General features: G+C 35.7%; 1 pseudogene; it reads left to right on the top strand.

Annotated features, from left to right (window-relative positions):
- LOC103076423 (putative tubulin-like protein alpha-4B) overlaps positions 1 to 11,687 on the top strand; it is a 57,245-nt pseudogene that overhangs the window by 11,683 nt on the left and 33,875 nt on the right.

The following is an 11,687-nucleotide window of genomic DNA, read 5'->3' as shown; positions in this document are numbered from 1 at the left end:
TTTTTTTCCTCTAAATAATTATTTTTTTAATTCAATAACTTTATTATACTTTATTTTATTTTATTTGTCTCTATAGCTTTGCTTCCACCATTTGTCCTAAGGTTCTATCCGTCCCTTTTTTTTTTTTCTCTTTCTCTAAATAATTATTTTTTTAATTCAATAACTTTATTTTATTTTACTGTATCTTCTTTCTTTCTGTATTTTTTCCTTCCTTCCCTCCTTTCTTTCGTGCTTTCTTTCTTTCCTATTTCCTCCTACTTCTACTAATTCTCTCTACTTTCTCTCCCTTTTATTCTGAGCCGAGTGGATGAAAGGCTCTTGCTACTCCAGCCAGGAGTCAGGACTCTGCCTCTGAGGTGGGAGAGCCAACTTCAGGACACTGGTCCACAAGAGACCTCCCAGCCCCACATAATATAAAACGGCGAAAATCTCCCAAAGATCTCCATCTCAGCACCAGCACCCAGCTTCACTCAACGACCAGCAAGCTACAGTGCTGGACAACCTATGCCAACCATATAGCAAGACAGGAACACAACCCCACCCACTAGCAGAGAGGCTGCATAAAATCATAATAAGTCCACAGACACCCCAAAACACACCACCAGACGTGGACCTGCCCACTAGAGAGACAAGATCTAGCCTCATACACCACAACACAGCCACTAGTGCCCTCCACCAGGAAGCCTACACAACCCACTGAACCAACCTTAGCCACTGGAGACAGACATCAAAAACAACAGGAGCTACGAACTTGCAGCCTGCAAAAAGGTGAACCCAATCACAGTAAGATAAGCAAAATGAGAAGACAGAAAAACACACAGCAGATGAAGGAGCAAGATAAAAACACACCAGACCTAACAAATGAAGAGGAAATAGGCAGTCTACCTGAAAAAGAGTTCAGAATAATGATAGCAAAGATCCAAAATCTAGGAAATAGAATGGACAAAATGCAAGAAACAGTTAATAAGGACCTAGAAGAAATAAAGATGAAACAGACAATGATGAACAACACAATAAATGAAATGAAAAATACTCTAGATGGGATCAATAGCAGAATAAATGAGGCAGAAGAACGGATAAGTGACCTGGAAGATAAAATAGTGGAAATAACTACTGCAGAGCAGAATAAAGAAAAAAGAATGAAAAGAATTGAGGACAGTTCAGAGACCTCTGGGACAACATTAAACACACCAACATTCGAATTATAGGGGTTCCAGAAGAAGAAGAGAAAAAGAAAGGGACTGAGAAAATATTTGAAGAGATTATAGTTGAAAACTTCCCTAATATAGGAAAGGAAATAGTTAATCAAGTCCAGGAAGCACAGAGAGTCCCATAGAGGATAAATTCAAGGAGAAATACGCCAAGACACATATTAATCAAACTGTCAAAAACTAAATACAAAGAAAGCATATTAAAAGCAGCAAGGGAAAAACAACAAATAACACACAAGGGAATCCCCATAAGGTTAACAGCTGATCTCTCAGCAGAAACTCTACAAGCCAGAAGGGAGTGGCAGGACATACTAAAAGTGTTGAAGGAGAAAAACCTGCAACACAGATTACTCTACCCAGCAAGGATCTCATTCAGATTTGATGGAGAAATTAAAACCTTTACAGACAAGCAAAAGCTGAGAGAGTTCAGCACCACCAAACGAGCTTTACAACAAATGCTAAAGGAACTTCTCTAGACAAAAACACAAGAGAAGGAAAAGTCCTATAATAACGAACCCAAAACAATTTAGAAAATGGGAATAGGAACATACATATCGATAATTACCTTAAATGTAAATGGACTAAATGCTCCCACCAAAAGACACAGATTGGCTGAATGGATACAAAAACAAGACCCATATATATGCTGTCTACAAGAGACCCACTTCAGACCTAGAGACACATACAGACTGAAAGTAAGGGGATGGAAAAAGATATTCCATGCAAATGGAAACCAAAAGAAAGCTGGAGTAGCAATTCTCATATCAGACAAAATAGACTTTAAAATAAGGACTATCAGAAGAGACAAAGAAGGACACTACATAATGATTAAGGGATCGATCCAAGAAGAAGATATAACAATTGTAAATATTTATGCACCCAACATAGGAGCACCTCAATACATAAGGCAAAAACTAGCAGCCATAAAAGGGGAAATCGACAGTAACACATTCATAGTAGGGGACTTCAACACCCCACTTTCACCAATGGACAGATCATCCAAAATGAAAATAAATAAGGAAACACAAGCTTTAAATGATACATTAAACAGGATGGACTTAATTGATATTTATAGGACACTCCATCCAAAAACAACAGAATACACATTTTTCTCAAGTGCTCATGGAACATTCTCCAGGATAGATCATATCTTGGGTCACAAATCAAGCCTTGGTAAATTTAAGAAAATTGAAATTATATCAAGTATCTTTTCCGACCACAACGCCATGAGATTAGATATCAATTATAGGAAAAGAGCAGTAAAAAATACAAACACATGGAGGCTAAACAATACACTACTTAGTAACGAAGTGATCACTGAAGAAATCAAAGAGGAAATTAAAAAATACCTAGAAACAAATGACAATGGAGATACAACGACCCAAAACCTATGGGATGCAGCAAAAGCAGTTCTAAGAGGGAAGTTTATAGCAATACAAGCCCACCTTAAGAAGCAGGAAACATCTCGAATAAACAACCTAACCTTGCACCTCAAGCAATTAGAGAAAGAAGAACAAAAAAACCCCAGAGTTAGCAGAAGGAAAGAAATCATAAAAATCAGATCAGAAATAAATGAAAAAGAAATGAAGGAAACAATAGCAAAGATCAATAAAACTAAAAGCTGGTTCTTTGAGAAGATTAACAAAATTGATAAACCATTAGCCAGACTCATCAAGAAAATAAGGGAGAAGACTCAAATCAATAGAATCAGAAATGAAAAAGGAGAAGTAACAACTGACACTGCAGAAATACAAAAAATCATGAGGGATTACTACAAGCAACTCTATGCCAATAAAATGGACAATCTGGAAGAAATGGACAAATTCTTAGAAATGCACAAACTGCCAAGACTGAATCAGGAAGAAATAGAAAATATGAACAGACCAATCACAAACACTGAAATTGAAACTGTGATTAAAAATCTTCCAACAAACAAAAGCCCAGGACCAGATGGCTTCACAGGCGAATTCTATCAAACATTTAGAGAAGAGCTAACACCTATTCTTCTCAAACTCTTCCAAAATATAGCAGAGGGAGGAACACTCCCAAACTCATTCTACGAGGCCACCATCACCTTGATACCAAAACCAGACAAGGATGTCACAAAGAAAGAAAACTACAGGCCAATATCACTGATGAACATAGATGCAAAAATCCTCAACAAAATACTAGCAAACAGAATCCAACAGCACATTAAAAGGATCATACACCATGATCAAGTGGGGTTTATTCCAGGAATGCAAGGATTCTTCAATATACGCAAATCTATCAATGTGATTAACCATATTAACAAATTGAAGGAGAAAAACCATATGATCATCTCAATAGATGCAGAGAAAGCTTTTGACAAAATTCAACACCCATTTATGATAAAAACCCTGCAGAAAGTAGGTGTAGAGGGAACTTTCCTCAATATAATAAAGGCCGTATATGACAAGCCCACAGCCAACATCATCCTCAATGGCGAAAAACTGAAAGCATTTCCACTAAGGTCAGGAACAAGACAAGGTTGCCCACTCTCACCACTCTTATTCAACATAGTTTTGGAAGTTTTAGCCACAGCAATCAGAGAAGAAAAGGAAATAAAAGGAATCCAAATCGGAAAAGAAGAAGTAAAGCTGTCACTGTTTGCAGATGACATGATACTCTACATAGAGAATCCTAAAGATGCTACCAGAAAACTACTAGAGCTAATCAATGAATTTGGTAAAGTAGCAGGATACAAAATTAATGCACAGAAATCTCTGGCATTCCTATATACTAATGATGAAAAATCTGAAAGTGAAATCAAGAAAACACTCCCATTTACCATTGCAACAAAAAGAATAAAATATCTAGGAATAAACCTACCTAAGGAGACAAAAGACCTGTATGCAGAAAATTATAAGACACTGATGAAAGAAATTAAAGATGATACAAACAGATGGAGAGATATACCATGTTCTTGGATTGGAAGAATCAACATTGTGAAAATGACTCTACTTCCCAAAGCAATCTATAGATTCAATGCAATCCCTATCAAACTACCACTGGCATTTTTCACAGAACTAGAACAAAAAATTTCACAATTTGTATGGAAACACAAAAGACCCCGAATAGCCAAAGCAATCTTGAGAACAAAAAATGGAGCTGGAGGAATCAGGCTGCCTGACTTCAGACTATACTACAAAGCTACAGTAATCAAGACAGTATGGTACTGGCACAAAAACAGAAAGATAGATCAATGGAATAGGATAGAAAGCCCAGAGATAAACCCATGCACATATGGTCACCTTATCTTTGATAAAGGTGGCAGGAATATACAGTGGAGAAAGGACAGCCTCTTCAATAAGTGGTGCTGGGAAAATTGGATAGGTACATGTAAAAGTATGAGATTAGATCACTCCCTAACACCATACACAAAAATAAGCTCAAAATGGATTAAAGACCTAAATGTAAGGCCAGAAACTATCAAACTCTTAGAGGAAAACATAGGCAGAACACTCTATGACATAAATCACAGCAAGATCCTTCTTGACCCATCTCCTAGAGTAATGGAGATAAAAACAAAAATAAACAAATGGGACCTAATGAAACTTCAAAGCTTTTGCACAGCAAAGGAAACCATAAACAAGACCAAAAGACAGCCCTCAGAATGGGAGAAAATATTTGCAAATGAATCAACTGACAAAGGATTAATCTCTAAAATTTACAGGCAGCTCATGCAGCTCAATAACAAAAAAATAAACAACCCAATCCAAAAATGGGCAGAAGACCTAAATAGACATTTCTCCAAAGAAGATATACAGACTGCCAACAAACACATGAAAGAATGCTCAACATCATTAATCATTAGAGAAATGCAAATCAAAACTACAATGAGATATCATCTCACACCAGTCAGAATGGCCATCATCAAAAAATCTAGAAACAATAAATGCTGGAGAGGGTGTGGAGAAAAGGGAACACTCTTGCACTGCTGGTGGGAATGTGAATTGGTTCAGCCACTATGGAGAACAGTATGGAGGTTCCTTAAAAAACTACAAATAGAACTACCATATGACCCAGCAATCCCACTACTAGGTATATACCCTGAGGAAACCAGAATTCAGAAAGAGTCATGTACCAAAATGTTCATTGCAGCTCTATTTACAATAGCCCGGAGATGGAAACAACCTAAGTGCCCATCGTCGGATGAATGGATAAAGAAGATGTGGCACATATATACAATGGAATATTACTCAGCCATAAAAAGAAATGAAATTGAGCTATTTGTAATGAGGTGGATAGACCTAGAGTCTGTCATACAGAGTGAAGTAAGTGAGAAAGAGAAGGACAAATACCGTATGCTAACACATATATATGGAATTTAAGAAAAAAAAAATGTCTTGAAGAACCTAGTGGTAAAACAGGAATAAAGACACAGACCTACTGGAGAACAGACTTGAGGATATGGGGAGGTGGAAGGGTGAGGTGTGATAGGGCGAGAGGGAGACATGGACATATATATACTAACAAACGTAAGGTAGATAGCCAGTGGCAAGCAGCCGCATGGCACAGGGATACCGGATAGGTTCTTTGTGGCTGCCTGGAGGGGTGGGATAGGGAGGGTGGGAGACAAAGAGGGAAGAGATATGGGAACATATGTATATGTATAACTGATTCACTGTGTTATAAAGCAGAAACTAACACACCATTGTAAAGCAATTATACCCCAATAAAGATGTTAAAAATAAAATTAATAGTTGTTGCTGTGGGTGGTGATTTGAAGGCTGCTTTTTTTCTTCCTTGTTTATATTTTCCATCATTTTAAAAAATGTTCTACAATGACAAACCTTACTTTTATAATTAGGGAAAAATGTGCAGTAATTGGTCCAATGCCTCCAAATTATCTTCACTCAGACCAATATTAATTGATGCAATGCTACTTCTCAAAAACTTAAATTTATTAAAGCTAACTACTTATTTTATCCAAAGTCTAGTCAATTTCTCTTACAAGCCTTTTGGTTTAAATATTATAAAAATTAATTCCCAAATCTATATTGTCCCTTCGTCTCCTCAAAGAATCTTATTCTCTTCTGGAAATTTCTTATTCTTAAATTCAACATGTCTAAAATCTAAATTAACATTTTTTTTAAAACCAGTGTCGTCATCTGCCTTGATTTCCCCTTTAAAACATTAAAAAGCATTTTCCTAATGCTTTAGGCAAAACCCTTGGGACAACTTTAAAGGAACAACTTTATTCCTTACTCTCTATCAGTCTCTATCTAATCCTTATGGAGGCTTCCTTTGAAATATTTGCCATCTGTATCCCTGCCTTTTCATTCTAAATGGTGCCATTCTGTTTCAGGTCCTTGTCAAGTTGGCCTCAGGTATGCACTAGACACATTTCCTACACAGTTCTCAAAATTATGTGAAAGCACTGCCTTCACCATGTCATTCCTGTGCTTTCCAATGGTCAATACTCAGAAGTGCCTATCAACCCCTCACCCAGGGTTTAAGCCCCACCTCCTGTCCCCACCTACTGTTATCAAGTTTTTGGTTTCAAATTCTACTACTTGTTTCCTTCATTCCAGCTGAACTCTGGTTTCCCATTCTCCATGCATTTTACACCTCTGTGGTCAGGTAAGTCCTATCTGTTCCTTACAGCCTAATTCACACTTCAGCTTCTCTAAGCTCTCACCAGCATGAAACCTTCTTAGACACTATAGATAACAATGCTTCTTCCAAAGAAGTCTAAGCAACTGAAGAGGCTATTGTTCACAGTATCAAGACACAGGAAGAGGATTTTGTTATTCCTTTTTAACATATGGAGAGGCTGAAACACACTAGATGATTTCAGCAAGCTACATAAAAGGCCAGGGTCTATATTGTAATAAAGAAATATATTGAAAAAAATACTAAACTGGTATGAGTGGCCTTTTTGTAATGGAGAAGTCAGACCCATCTTAGGAAATGTTTCATCAAGACATCTGTTTCAGATAAATATGTTCTCAGCAAGGAAAGTGTTGAAATCCAAATGTTTCTTCAAGGATTAATGAAAACAATGGGTATTATTTTAAGTTCCTTTCTCCACAAGTTTAGCTTAAAGACACCATGAAAGATGACAGATACTCTATTTCAGAAACACGTGTATCTCTAACACTTGCTCGTTTCAGTCACTGATTTGATATACTCCTCAGCACAAAGAATACAACAGAGGTGTAATATATAGGGGAGAAATAATTCATATGGTGGCTTTATGGAACACAGCTTGCATCAGAGGTAAAAATAGAAAACTAAGTCCAGTGGTCTCTAGCCTCTGCTTCTCTCCGTGGTCATGAACTTAAGTCAGAGTAGATGTATTTTTATTTTCACTCTTATTAATAAAATAACAAAGCTCAACCCTTATTTTATCTTTCATCTTCCATAGGAAAATGCTCACTCTTCTGTTTGTAGGCAAGTTATTTGTTATTCTTTGCCTCATTGATTCCAGCAATGAATTTCAGTTTAAATAGTTGGGGGTGTTGGTTAGGGTTCTAGGACCCTTAAGTTATCAGATACATTTTAGAAAACAGTGAATATTGAATTACTTTAGTAACTTTCATTTTCAAAATGTAACACCATGCCATACTTTCCTGCTTTTTGCCTAATATCATCTTTTATTTTGTGGTTCTATTTTCTATTAGAAAAATGAAGGCAGACAGAGTTAGTATGAGTCAACAATAAAGAATTATCAAATCTTACCATTAAAATTATATACTTATTATCTCAGCAAGATTCCACATTACTTCCGAGGAAATATTTAGTCCTTTTATAACATATTTCAGACTATGAATTTCTAAAAAAGTTAAAGAGAAGTTATTTCCCTTTGCCCCAGCTGTCAAACCAAATGTACATATTTCCCAATAAAGAAAGATTTTTTTAAAAAAGTATATCAATAGTGAAATTGTTCTTATTAAAAAATATTGAAAAACAAAGTATTTAGGCACTACATAAAATCAGATATATATGTAATCATCTAATTTGAACACATTTTCTAATTTTTCAGCAACAATTTTAACCATAAATGAAATATAAAACATTCAAAGTGTGTTTTGATATCTCTAGTCTTCATAAAATCCCTCAATAAGTTTGTTCAATCTTACCTCATTTATTTAAAACAATTAAAATTATTTTGTTATTTAATTAAATAATTAACAATGGCCACACGTAATAAGTCTGATGAAATAGTATACAACATATTTTAAGAACCTTTACTTTCCTGCCCACCATAAATGCACCTTCCAAGAAATTCTATTATCTGCAGGAGTAGAGCAAGGATCATTTGGTGGGCCTGAGGTCTCATTACCACAGTCAGTTCTGGGGTTACCCTAATCAGCAGAATGTTGGAAGCTCACAGTACAGATGAGGTAGCCACAGAGGACAGAACCATCTGGGAGCCAGGAAGGATGCACTGATGGCAGACGTGCAGGGGGAAAGCTTTGGCAGAGACACAGGCATCCCCAGTGGCCTCACAAAGTGAGTACTTAAGTTTTAGACACACCTCCTATTTAAGCCTCTGATTATTTGCCCTTGGGTCCTCTTCTTGTTTTCTTCATTTGGTTCATTTTCTGTCACTTTTCATGTTGGGATGCTTGGAAGTGTTTCTTGTGAAAGGTATTTGAAAAGTGTAAGAATTATATGTAGAAGACTCTCAGCTCCTCACAGGAAAAGTGCCATAAAATCTAATATCAATACATAAATAATAAATCACCTCAACAGATGTTGACATTTTCTTGTCAGACAGTGACTTTAAACTCCTGATTCAGGATCTGTGACAGAATAAATTAACTAAAAATGAATTTGAATTTTTTTACCTTACCCAAGGACAAAAGATAAAAAGCTTAGATTAAACAGAATTGCCTATATCCTACCAAACAAGATGGGACAAGAAGCATCATTCATATCTTCAAAGCAGACCTTGTAACAAAAAATAACACTCAGAACAGGACTTTTTTAAGTTAAATATCCTGTTCATTAAATAGAAATTAATAAACCCAAACCATATGCTCTTAGATTCTGAAAATAATTTAACACACCTTTCTTTTTTTAAGGCAGCAGACACTGAATATTAGCCAAGAAATATTAAAATCTAAGGAGCACTTGAGATCACCTTGAAATTTCATTTCCAAAAAAAAAGAAAATCACTGTTTTCTGGCATTACAAGCAGAACATTAGTCAAGAAGTAGACAATCTTTATGTCAAGAAATGGAACACAGACCTCTGGAATTGTAAGTTCACTATCTACAGTTCTTGGAAAATTATCCTCATTGCCTATGTTTCTACTTTTAGCATTATAGTGCAAATACTTATTATTTAAACGTATCTATCCCTAAAAACTCCACAACTTAGATTATTATAAATTTTAAATATCATCTATAGGAAAGACTTTGAATCCCTACTACTCATAGTGTGATGCATGGACAGTAGCACAGGCATTACATTTGGAACCTATCAGATGCATAGAACTGACAGCCTCACCTCCCAGATCTACTGCGTCAAAATCTGAATTTTGACAGAAATTCCCAAGTGATATATATGCACGTTACAACTTGAGAATCACTGATTTGGCCACTAACACATAATTAGCCTTCTATGTCTAGTAATAACCTTTTGGTGATTTCTTTTAATTATTTTTTACAAATCTAATCCAATCCCCCAAATATACTCACTTAAAAGAATTACATGATGCCACTGAATGAACAGAAGGGATTGCTTTTGCAGGTTACATTTCATAGTAGAAAAATATATAAATTGAATGGAAGAAAATCTTAGAAAAACTATGAAATAGACCAAGTTTCCTTTCTGTGACCTAACACTATGCTCACAAACGACAATTCCCTCACCAATGTCCATTTCCCTTTCAACCAGTTTTCTCCCTATATTATTCTTCTATATTGTTTCTTCCTTTTCTTTGAGAGGATTACTTTTGCCAATATTTTGTCAAGCCTCTAAGTGTTTTAGTTTTTGTTTTGGTTTTGCATGCACTTAATGTCTAAAACAAGGTTTCCTTTCTATTCTCTGCGGGTTTTGTTTTTATTACATATCTAAGCTGCACACACACAAGACTCACAACAGATGTCAAGTGCTTAAAAATAACAATAGAAACATAAGCAGAACTGAGAGCCCAGAAATAAACCCATGCACATACTGTCAACTAATATTTAACAGGGGAGCCAAGAATACGTAATAGAGAAAAGGCAGTCTCTTCAATAAATTATGCTGGGGAAATGGGACACTCACATGTAAAAGAATGAAACTAGACCCCTATATTACACTACTCACAAAAATTAACCTTAAATGAATGAACGACTTAAAGGTAAGACTGGAAACCATAAAAGTCCGAGAAGAAAACAGGAGAAAAGCTCCTTGACATGGGTCATGGCAATGATGTTTTGGATATGACACTAAAAGCATACGCAACAAAAGCCAAAATAAGTGGGGCTACATAGAACTAAAAAGTTTCCACATAGCAAAAGAAACGATCAACAAAATGAAAAGTTAACCTATGGAATGGAAAAAAAATATTTACAAACTATATACCTGATTGGGGGCTAATCTCCAAAATATATAAAGAATTCACATAACTCAATAGACCCCCCCTCAAAAAAAGTCCCAAATAAATCAATTACACATGGGAAAAGCACCTGAATAGACATTTTTCCAAAGAAGAATATAAATGACCAACAGGTACATGAAAAGGTGTTCAACATCACTAATTATCAAAGAAATGCAAATCAAGACTACAATGCGATATCACTTCACACCTGTTAGAATGGCTAACATAAAAAAGACAAGAGGTACCAAGTGTTGCTGAGGATATGGAGAAAAGAGAACCCTTGTAAATTGTTGGTGGGAATGTAAATTGGCACAGCTGCTATGGGAAACAGTATGGAGGTTTGTCCAAAAACTGAAAATAGAGTTACCGTAAGATTCAGCAACTCTACTTCCTGAAGTATACTCAAAGGAAATGCAAACACTATGTTGAAGAAATATCTGTATCCCCATATTCACAGCAGCATTATCTATAATAGCTAATACATGGAAACAACCTAAATGTCCACTGACAAATGAATGGATAAAGAAGTTGTTATCCAACTTCACAATGGAATATTACTCAGCCATCAAAAAGAAGGAAATCCTATCATTTGCAACAACATGTATGGACCTTGAGAGCATTATGTTAAATGAAGTAAGTCAGATAGAGAAAGACAAATACTGCATCACTTATACGTGGAATCTAAAAAACAAAAGCAAAAAACCAAACTCATACAAGAGGTTATAAGAGGTGGGAGGTAGTGGGTAGGAGAACGGGATAAAGGTGAGCAAAAGGTACAAACTTTCAGATAAAAAAATGAAACATAAGTACACCTATCACTCATTTTTAAATAAAGAAGCCCCTGTGTGCTCCTCCCCAGGAAACCATATTTTAAAATTATTTTGATGCTTTTTTTTTTTTTTTTTTTTTTTTTTTTT

This window comes from Lipotes vexillifer, unplaced genomic scaffold (assembly GCF_000442215.2).
Source record: "Lipotes vexillifer unplaced genomic scaffold, Lipotes_vexillifer_v1.1 scaffold510, whole genome shotgun sequence".
Taxonomy (NCBI): domain Eukaryota; kingdom Metazoa; phylum Chordata; class Mammalia; order Artiodactyla; family Lipotidae; genus Lipotes; species Lipotes vexillifer.
Note: the sequence above shows the minus strand (reverse complement) of the source record. Positions and strands in the feature narration are given on the sequence as shown.